This window comes from Capsicum annuum, chromosome 11, assembly GCF_002878395.1.
Source record: "Capsicum annuum cultivar UCD-10X-F1 chromosome 11, UCD10Xv1.1, whole genome shotgun sequence".
Classification (NCBI taxonomy): domain Eukaryota; kingdom Viridiplantae; phylum Streptophyta; class Magnoliopsida; order Solanales; family Solanaceae; genus Capsicum; species Capsicum annuum.
In genome coordinates this window covers 200,042,370-200,051,985 of record NC_061121.1, presented here as the reverse complement: position 1 = coordinate 200,051,985, position 9,616 = coordinate 200,042,370, and positions in this window count along the sequence as shown.

Below are 9,616 nucleotides of genomic sequence, written 5' to 3'. Positions count from 1 at the left end.
GGTGTGGAAATCCAAGCCACAGGATGTGAGAGTTCAGAGTTCTAGCACAGAGGGGTAAGGAGTTGTGTCACCAAGGTACCAATAGTGGTCAGCATTAGAATAGACTTTATGTACTCCCGACCTGTCCTAATCCAGAAAGTTTCCCTGACTTAGATTCGGGTATGTTACCAGTCTTTCATGTTCATAGTATGCATTGTTAGATCTCTTTCTCTCATTTGAGCATATGTTTCAGTATGAGTTAGCTAGCCAACAAGTCAATTTAGCAATCGAGAAGTCAGATTTTTATAGCTTGTTTTCTCATCCTTGCATCTATTCATGCTATCCAAAATCTCAGAGAAAGTAACTATTTCAAGGTAGAACCTCCTAGTAGTTGCAAGTTCAGTTCATCTCATGCATCATGCATTATTTTCAAACTCCTAAAGTTTAGTTATAATCTAATTTGTAGATGCCCTGTGCATCACCCAGTAGCTTCTTAAAGGGATATAGCATCCCAAGAGGGAGATACCCCACCTTCTCTTAACGATCTCATGTCTTAGATCTTTTAGTTTCTCCTTGCATAACGAATTCAGTCTAGAATAGAGGGTACTCATAAGTTGACCTTCAAGTTAGACCACAGTTGTAAGTCAAGTATTCAGAGGTTTAGTTCAGTTCATGATGTTCAGTCCATATGTCACATAGTAGAATCAGTCATGTTCTCATGTTTTAGTTCAATCTTAGTGCCTTTACCATTGCATGTTCAATCGCATGTTCGTGAATCAGTTCAGTCATGTATTCACGCATCAGATATGCGTGATCAGCTTATCAGTACTTTCAGTCATGCATTGATGTATCATGTCAGTCATATAATCATGCATCAGATATGCATGGATTCAACTTATCAGTTAAGCATTAGATATGCATTCTCAGCTTAAGAAACTCAGTTGATCGGAACACTCAGTCCTACATTCATAAATCAGCTACCCATGCATCAGATATGCATGTACAGTATGATATGCTCAGTTTTTAGTCATGTCAGCCATGAAATCATTATCATTCATTCATGGTATATATGCGTCATTTTATCTTTTCTCCCCTCTCAAGCAGTCATCATTCGAGAATGAATGTTTTCAAGGGGGAGATATTGTAATACCCCGAAAAAAATAAAAACCAATATTAGAGTCATGTACCAAGCTCATGCATAGAACATCATGGTTCTTTTATAGTTTTATGAGTAAGTCATATGTATATTAAGGCTTCAAATAACTCCCATCTATTAGGCGATTCAAAACATTCCTTACCGATTAAATTTTTGAGAAGGATATTGGTATAGTCAAATTCAAACAAGCATATCTCTCATTATACTTGGAATTTTTGAGCTCATGACCTATCAACAAATATATAATTGAATTAGCTTTCTAACGATACCAATTTAACCTAAATCCAATATCGGAGCAAAGAGTTATTCCTATTTTACTCCAGCATGTCAGGCTGGAATCAGTGTGACGACATTCGTGGTAGCTAACCAGATTTGTGACGCCCTATCACGAAGGTTGTCAACCTTAGGAAGAAACCAGCTCCTAAGTGATGACATTCGTGGTAGCTTACCACATTTTTAACGCCTTGTCACAAATGTCATCAGCTATTATTTTCAGCAACTAGGAATTTATTTTATAAGGATATTTTGGTCTTTTCCCTTCACTTCCCATGACTTATAAACCTAAAGAGGTGTAATTTTTCCCATTTTCTTCAGTTAAGCATCTCAAAAACCCTATCTTATGCTTTCAACCACAATATTAGGGTTTTCTCTCAAGATCATCTCCTCAAGAACAAGAACATTCTCTCCCAAAGGGGTTAAACCCTAGTCAAGAAAAATCAATAGCAAGCCTAAGAATTTTATCAAGAACCTTCAAGAAACATTAGATCTCTTTCAAGAACAAGTTTTAAGGTATGTGTGTGTTCATTCATCGACTCCTTTCATCCATGAAGTTCAAGAACCCTTTTCTAAAACTATATACTATGGTTTTCATGTTATGAATGGATTGTTGATCATGTTTATATGTTGAATGATGCCAAGATAGAATATTTATGTGTTATTATGAATCTATGACATCATATGAGTTAAAAACATGTAAGTTTGATTATTTATGATGAGTAATCGTATGATTTACACCTATGCCTAAGTTGTGCATGTAAGGTGTTTGATAAAATACGTAGAGACTAGAAATCATGCATTATAGCTAAATTATGACTAAGTGAAGGATTCATGATAGGCCTCTATGATTCAATGTCATCTATGTTGATAATGTGTCTTGTGAACATTGTTGGATTACTCATGAACTAGTCTTATGGAATTATGCTATGCTTACCCATGTACTTCATGAAATTCCCCAAGTTATGATATTTTGGATGGTGGTTGTAATATGTAATGAGCATGATATTGAAAGTTATGCAAGTATATACATGTTGTATAAAATTCCCTTCCATGAAATAGATTGTTGAGAATCATGCTTAGTATGAAATTCCTTATTTATGATATTGTGGATTATGGACTCTACTCTTATGATCAAGTCAGTCATGTGTGTCAGTTTCCTTCCATCGAGTCCTGGGGATATTCGTACCCAAAAATATAGTTGTGTGCCTAGAGCCATGTCAAGCTATCATGACACTCTCAGTCAAGCCATGATCTATAGAATTCAGTCAGTCATGTGACTCAGGAAAAATCCAGTAACCTCAGTAGTTCAGTAATCTCAGTGATCTTGTACTCAGTAATATTTGTAACCTCAGTATTCAAAGTCAATCTCAGTAACTTCAATACTCTCAGCCAGTCCTCAGAACTCAGTACATTTTGTCAATCGTCGAAATCCAATAAACTTAGTTTTAGCTCCGCTAAACAATACCACAAGTATCAGTCAAGTTAATCAGTATCAGTTCAGCTAATCAGTTCAGTTCAGTTATTTAGTTCAGCCCAGTTATTTAATTCAGTGTCTTTTAGATGGGAGTAAGATTCAGCACCAAGAGAACCTAGGAATGAGGGCTCACCCGCTAGAATAGGACTGAGATCCCTAGAAGCAATCCCTAAGTTCCAGAACTACATTGCCAGTGTAGGTACGAGATTTCACCCATTAGATAGGACTGACATACTCAGGGGTCACCTGTTAGCACATTCATATGTATAGGACTGATCCCAAGAGTTACCTGCTAGATTAGGACTGACTCCATAGCAGATGTCTTTACTGGTGGCGCGGTACTGACACCCTTCCAGTCAGGGCAGATATTGGACCTCAGTCAGCTTAGCTTAGGGCATGTCGGTTAGATGAACATATCCCACAGTTTTAGTTATAGATTTAGGACTATCAGACACAGTCAACTCAGCTTAGTAGTACAGATTCAGTACTGTTAGATACAGTCAATGCTTATTATTGTAAATAGACTTCAAAATTACCCATTAGCTCGAACTGATCTCAACTATGATTAATCAGTATCAAAATCATTAGATATAAAGATCACCCGCCAGCTAGGACTAATCTCAGACTAAGTCAAATCATCCTTATTATCAATATACTCATAATCACCTGCTAGATAGGACTGATCTTAGATTCTGTTACTTCAAGTAGAACGGAACTCAGACAGTTCCATCAGAACTTAGACTGTTAGCTATAGTCACTTAGTATCAGTTACATCGATTAGGCTGATCATCACAGTTATATCAGTTATATCAGTTATCAAAATTCATGATATCAGTATTCAGCTTCAGGACTTTCAGACACAATCAACCAGACCAGTTCTTCATAAATTGAACTGTCAAAACTAGTCATTCATCTATTTAGTATCTCAATATCAGTACACTCATGTTGTCAGTATTCAGACTCAGTAGTCAGTATCTCCACGAGTTTAGTTACAGTTATGTATGCATGTATGTATTCTCACGTTCATATTAGTCAGCATTGTTAATACATATAACCCTTTTCATTTAGCCTACCTCACTCGTATACTTAGTATATTCAGACGTACTGACATATTTGCGCTATGGTGCTTTCTCTTATGTTACACCATAGGTTCAAAGGCACGAGCTCCAGATCAGCAGTAGCATTCCAGTGTTCAGAGTTTACAGTAAGTCCTTCTCATTTGAGGATGATATGATTATTGCTACATTTACTATTTAGTTACTAGATGGATTTAGTTGGAGACATGCTCCTTCAACTCCTTATTCAGTTCAGTTAGAGTCTTTCAGACTAGATGTCAGATTAGATATTTAGATCTAATTATTTTCAATATTTATGACTTTTTTTGGTATTGTTATACCTTTTTCAGACATTTTGTTATCAGATGTTTATTTAGTTCAAATCTTACGGCCTTTCATGTTCATGTTTCTATATTTTATGATATATTAAGCAGTATATAGATATAGATATCAGTCATGGGTTTGCTTATGGTCCTTCGGGGTCATGAGCACCTGTAGCATTTCGGTTCAGAAAATTGGGGTGTTACAGCGTCACACACCTTATGGCATAAGTTAGGGTGTGCGTCGCACACCTTATGCTGCACGACACACTCCACTTTGGAAAGCCATAACTTCTTTCTCAAGTGTCAGATTTATGCGATATTAGTATCGTTGGAAAGATAATTTGAATACCTTTTATCTGATATATAGTAGGAATGCTAATTCAGCATATAAGAAGAGTAATAGTCAATTAAAGTTGACCTAAGTTTCAATGCTCACTAAAATTCGAAGGATAGGAAAACTTTCAACTTGTTCTTGAGCTTGGGGACCTCTATGATCTCAATTCATGCTCAAATAGGTTTCCACACTACATAATTTATTAACACACTAAATTTGCATTGGATTTATGGCTTTTGGAACCTTTACGTGAAGGAAATGATGATTTTCGTTCTCGTTCAAAATGCAAGGTGTAACAGCATCACTGTAGAATTAAACACAAATGATTAAACCTCAAAAATCCGGGGACACAGATATGCATTATACCATCTTGGACAGGTGACAACACTTCTTCTTTTCTATTCCATTTCTTATACACATCCTATAATATTGAAACCCGTAAACTTTCTTAAACCAAATTTGATCAAATAAAGGAATGAAACAAATACCCACAAATCTTTAAACTCAACTTTAAGAATGGAAAAAATGCACAAATTCCTTTTTTGTTTACCAGAAAGATCCAATCTTTAAACTCAACTTCAAGAATATGAAAACACCTAGAAATTCCTTTTTTGTTTACAATAAAGACTCAATCTTTAAGTTCAATAATCAAGAATGGAAAAACACCCAAAAATTTCTTTTGGTTAACAAGAAAGATTGAATCTTTAAGCTCAATATTCAAGAATGGAAAAAACCCATGAAATTTTTTTTGGTTTAAACAAGAAAGACTAAATCTTTAAGCTCAATTTCTCAAGTATGGAAAGAAAAAACCCTGAAATTGCTTTGTACTCGATCTTTAAACTCAACTTCAAGAATGGAAAAATAGCCACAAATTTCTTTTGGATTACACAAGAAAACTCAATATTTAAGTGCAATTTTGAGAATTTAACAAACCTAAGAAGAAACCAACTACATCTGATTACCCAAAATTAAAGACAATCAGGAAAAAATGAAAATATATGAAAAATAACATGAATTAAAGATGGAAAAAACTAATTGATGAAAAATCATGAGACATTGAAAAAATAATTACTTCGTCAATTGAAGAACGCGGAGAAGCAAAGAAACGAATGATCCTGAAAAAAATAGGTGAGAGTTATCAAAGAGAGATAAGGATGAGAGTAAGGCAATATACGTGGAATAAGCTGAAACATTTATTTTGATTTAAAATTACAAAATTATTCTCAGTTCTGCCAGACAGGCGCCTGCTTTAGATGCTTTGTTTCCTCTTATCTAATATTTACTCCATCCCATTTTATTCATCCCCAAATTTTCTAATTTAATTTCTCATTTTACTTGTATTTTTTATTTAATCAAGACAAGACATTTTTTTTCCTTTTTGACCCTTAGTATTAATTGTATTTTCTTCAAATTAAAATATAAACATCATTTAATAGGGGTACTATAGTAAAGTAGTTACATTATTAATTATTTTTCTTAATCAATGTGCAATGTCAAATTGGGACGAGTAAAATGAGATGGAGGGAACATAAGAGAATAAATATAAAAAAAAATTAGAAGAGCATGGCCTGTATCAGCATAGACCCAACATTAGAATTTTTTTATCATGCATGTGATATGCTAGCTTTGTGTTAGAACATTTAAGGCTTTTAACTTGAAATAATTATAAGTTCTTAAGTAATTATTATTATTTTTTATTATATTTCATGTGATTTTGTAGGGAAGTCGAGATGCATGAAAACCTATGATAACTATGTCAACAAGGATGATTTTTTGGTTAAGTATATAAGAAATTAAGTGTTGAAGATTTTAGTTGATGACTTGTCTGATAAGTCGTCAACCTGCTGATAAGTTATCAAGGGAAGCCGTCACCCATAGACAAGATGTAGTTGCTGAAGAATTTAAGTTGACGACTTGTCTGATAAGTCGTCAACTTGTTGATAGGTCGTCATATTAAATCATCAGCTATAGGCAGTGAACAAAGATTGGAAAGGGTAGTTGACGACTTATCTGATAAGTCATCAACTGTCTGATAAGCCATTACGACAGGTCATCTCCTATGGGGCGGAAAAGCTAAAGTTTGAAATTCAAGTATGAAAGATCTTAAGTATTTATAGAAAAAATCTTAGATTTTCATGGGCATCTTGAACTTATCACAAGAACAGTTTTATATTTTGGTTTTCTTAAGTTTGGTTTCAAATTTTTCTTGGAATTATTATTATGGTTTTTTGGGATTCTTGATTGAACTTGAAGGAAGAACAATCTTCAATTTCCATGTTTTGTAATTGATCTACTTTTGAATTATGGATCTAATGCATGTTATTTCTTTCTATCTCACGAGGAACTAAATCCCATAACCGGAGTTGTGGGATTTATGAGTGTTGTGTTACAATTCTTTAGTTGGCTAAGATTTGAATGACTGTAGGAACTTCTTGATAATTCTTTTGTAATGAATTTTATCTGTTGGTTGCAAATGATAGATTAAGCCTTACATTGGTTTTCTTGAACTAAGAAATCAATTAAAGGAAGAGAATTATCAATGCGGATTTGGAAACATTAAATTTCCATCTAATGATTAATGTTGTAACAAGATTAATCAACTCAAGATGAATCTATTTAAACATAAGGATTTTCTAAGTTTGAGAGAATTAGGTAATCAATCATCTAAATAGGTCGAAAGACATTTAAATCACTCATTGATAGTGATAATTTGTTGTTTTCTATATGTCATGAGGACCTTCTGCTGCAACTATTGATCAATATATATCAATATTCATAGTGAACACAACTCTGGTTTTGCCTCATCATTAATTTGAAATATTGAAATATTGACTTTTGTGTTACTAAAACAAAGTGAACAGTAACATTGGTTTGAATTCTAACCCCCCCTATTTACAAGAAACTACTAGCTATTAGTCGATTAAAGCACAAATAGTATTGATTAACACAATATTCCCTGTGGGATTCGACCCCAACCAAGTTGGGTTATATATTTGACGAAGACCGCTTACTCTTTCATAAGAGACGTGTAATTTGAGCATATCAAATTTTGGTACCATTGCTGGAGAATACGGTTATTAATTATGCATATCAATGTTAATTGGCTTTTAGTTAAATTTCCTTATTTTACTTTTATTTGTTGTTTTTGATCATTATAGATTCCTTCTTGTATATGCCACGAACCAAAAGGTAAGGAGAGCCATTATTACCTTTCAACCCAGAACCTTATCTTATTAGGAGAATGACTGAACAATAAGAAGCTGAAAGATTAGCTGTTTTGGCTAATGCACAACTCAATCAGTAAAAATCTGATAACCCAGGTTGGGTGGCTAATGCAGATGATGATGATGACCTAGGTGATGATGATTTGATTGATCCTACAAATAGGAGACATGTTGAGAATGTAGCTGCACCAGTAAACTGAAATCGGAAAGTTAGAGGGAGAGCAAACCGCCAACCTACTATGCAGTTTGTATTTGTTGATGAGAATGATATAGATTTAGATGAAGCTTTTAATATAGGAGCAACTATTCCACCACCATTAGCACTAGGTGTAAAGTTCAACATCACAAGTACTATGATACAACTGTTAAACCTTAAAGAGTTGTTTGGTGGACTTCCAGGGAATGACCCAAATATGCATCTAGTGAACTTTATCAACATCTGTAAATCTTTTGAGAACCCTGGAGTTGGGCAAAATACAATCCATTTGCGATTATTCCCATTGTCTCTGTTTGAGGAGGCAACACTATGGTTGAACACTATGGTTGAATGAGTTATCTCCTGATTCTATAACAAACTAGAGGTAATTAAAAGGAGCTTTCCTAGATCTTTCTGCCTTCCAGGATGTTACAGTTAAGGGACGAGATTAGTAACTTCAAGAAGTTACCAAATAAAGCTCTTCATGAAACATGGGTGAGATTCAAGAAAAAGTTGACACAGTACCCTAATCACAAGATGACTGACGAGCATTTGATGGAAACATTCTATAGGGCTTTGAACTCTATCACGAAGCCAACTGTAGACAATCCTGCCGGGGGAGCATTCATGAACCTTACTTTTACTGAAACTTTAGAGATGTTGGAAAGACTTACTAAGACAAGTAGAACTTGGCATACCAGGGATTCTATGGTAGCAAGTAATATTGTGTCTAGTGGGATGTTAGCTAAAAATATAGGAGAGAAGATAAATGTGACCAGGATATGAAACATATAAAGACCCAGATGGATTTGCTCACAAAGCATTTACTATCCGGGAAGATAGAAAAGGTGAAAGCTATGGGGTCTTAAAGTAGGGGAGCTGAATCAAATTCTAAGGAAGAGATAAACTGTTTAAATAATCAGGGGGGTTTCTGAGGCAATAGATAAGGGAATCAAGGTCGAAATTACTATAATAAAGTTGGTTATAGAAATCATGATCAAGGTGGTTAGAAGAATAAGAATGATAGGAGTGGATTGTATGTACCTCCTGGAAGCCATGACAATGCTACTACTAGTTCTGGTATTATGTCAATGGAGGATATGATGGACAAATTATTAAAAGGGGTAGAGTCAACTGACGCTGAAGTGAGAGAGATGAAAGGTAATATTTCATCTATGAGTCAGTTAGTTGACTCATATTCGACTTTCATTAAATAATTAGAGTGGCAGATGAATCAACTATTAGTAGTATTTAATCAGAGAAAGAGTGTAACATTGCCGAGTGATACCGTGCAAAACCCGAGAAATGAAAATTCTTGCATGGCGATCACCACGAGAAGTGGTAAAGTGTTACCTGGCCCTTCTATGGGCAAAGATATATAGATGATGTGGTGGAGTTGGAGATATAAGTAGAAAAAGAACATCCAGTGAAGTCTGAGAAGATGGAGAATAATGATGTTTCATCTAATCAGAAGCAGGTTGATGAGTTAGAGAAAGGCAAGAGAAAGGAAGGAGATACTGTAGTTACCAGAATGCCAAAAATACCTCCTCCGTTCCCTCACAAATTGCATAAGAAGGCAGATGACACAAAATTTAGCAA